Source organism: Phocoena phocoena, chromosome 4 (assembly GCF_963924675.1).
Source record: "Phocoena phocoena chromosome 4, mPhoPho1.1, whole genome shotgun sequence".
NCBI classification, from domain to species: domain Eukaryota; kingdom Metazoa; phylum Chordata; class Mammalia; order Artiodactyla; family Phocoenidae; genus Phocoena; species Phocoena phocoena.
In genome coordinates, this window is record NC_089222.1 from 29243203 (window position 1) to 29245178 (window position 1976).

A 1976-nucleotide genomic window follows, 5' to 3' on the forward strand; every position below is an offset into this window, starting at 1 on the left:
AACACATCTGCAGGCTGGATCCAACCCCAGGCCATCAGTTTGTGACTTCTGATCCAGATGGATCAGTGGTTATGGCGATGATTTGGGACTGGTTCTTTTCAGACTTAAAAACAACTGGTTGCTAGTGATCTAAACGTTCTCACTTACAAGTTGTTCTCTTCGTTTCCTGTTTTTGTAACAAATCTTAAATCACATTAGTCTGATATTTGAAACCTGCTGGTAAAAAGTAGAGGGACCATACATCCAGGACTGCCCAGCACAGCACTGGCTTAGGCCTGTAGCAGTTAAAATTATTAATACGGTTCCCTTTCATTCCTGACATGTTCCAGTTAGGACAATAAATTATATGGATGCTTTAATTAAGAGTCTCTTTTATCCCCACTCCCCCATTTTTCACTTACTTTTATTTTTTATTTATTATTTTATAGCAAAAACTTTTATGTTTAGAATTAGCCAGCTGGACTCAGTTTAGATGACCCCAATTTTGCTGGCAACATCCTAAGCATCGTACTCAGTGGAACATATGCCTTCTTCTCTCCATCAGGCCTGATCAGTGTTGACTCTGGCCATGTCAACGTCATAGAGCTTCTTCACAGCCTATTCAATTTGGTGTTTGTTGGCCTTGACATCCGCAACGAACACTGGTGTGATATTGTCTTCTATTTTCTTCATGGCTTACTCTGTGGTGAGGGGGAACTTGGTGATGGCATAGTGGTCAAGCTTGTTTCTCCTAGGGGCGCTCTTCCGAGGATATTTGGGCTGCCTCCTGAGCCGCAGTGCTTTGCGCCGTCCGAAGATGTGTGACGTCCGGATCTCCTTTTTTTTCGTGGCCGTGGACGCCACCTTTCAACACTGCTTTCTTGGCCTTCAAAGCCTTTGCTTTGGCTTGGGCTTTCAGAGGAGCAGGGGCTTCCTTCTTCGCCTTCGGCGCCATCTTTGTGAAAAGGGGTCACTTTATTTATTTATTTATTTATTTAATTGTTATTGAAGTATAGTTAATCTACAATGTTGTGTTAGTTTCAAGTATACAGCAAAGTGATTCGGTCAGATTCTTTTCCATTATAGGTTATTACAAGATATTGAGTATAGTTCTCTGTGGTATACAGTGGGTCCTTGTTGTTTACCTACTTTATATATACTAGTATGTGTACATACATATGCATTCTGTGTGTATATATTATATATATATATATACTTTAACAGCTTTGTTGGAGTATAATTGCTTTACAATGGTGTGTTAGTTTCTGCTTTATAACAAAGTGAATCAGTTATACATATACATATGTCCCCATATTTCTTCCCTTTTGTGTCTCCCTCCCTGCCACCCTCCCTATCCCACCCCTCTAGGTGGTCACAAAGCACTGAGCTGATCGCCCTGTGCTATGCGGCTGCTTCCCACTAGCTATCTACCTTACATTTGGTAGTGTATATATGTCCATGCCACTCTCTCACTTCGTCCCAGCTTACCCTTCCCCTCCCTGTGTCCTCAAGTCCATTCTCTACATCTGCATCTTTATTCCTGTCCTGCCCCTAGGTTCTTCAGAACCTTTTATTCTTTTTTATTTTAGATTCCACATGTATGTGTTAGCATACAGTATTTGTTTTTCTCTTTCTGACTTACTTCACTCTGTATGACAGACTCTAGGTCCATCCACCTCACTACAAATAACTCAATTTCGTTTCTTCTTATGGCTGAGTAATATTCCATTGTATATATGTGCCACATCTTCTTTATCCATTCATCTGTCGATGGACACTTAGGTTGCTTCCATGTCCTGACTATTGTAAATAGAGCTGCAATGAACATTTTGGTACATGACTCTTTTGGAATTACGGTTTTCTCAGGGTATATGCCCAGTAGTGGGATTGCTGGGTCGTATGGTAGTTCTATTTTTAGTTTTTTAAGGAACCTCCATACTGTTCTCCATAGTGGCTGTACCAATTTACATTACCACCAACAGAGCAAGAGGGTTCCC

The 1976-nt window shown here is 40.9% G+C and overlaps 1 pseudogene; it reads right to left on the minus strand.

Moving 5' to 3' along the window:
- Window positions 1-468: 468 nt before the first annotated feature.
- On the minus strand, window positions 469-934 carry LOC136122529 (large ribosomal subunit protein uL23 pseudogene; annotated as a pseudogene).
- Window positions 935-1976: the final 1042 nt, after the last annotated feature.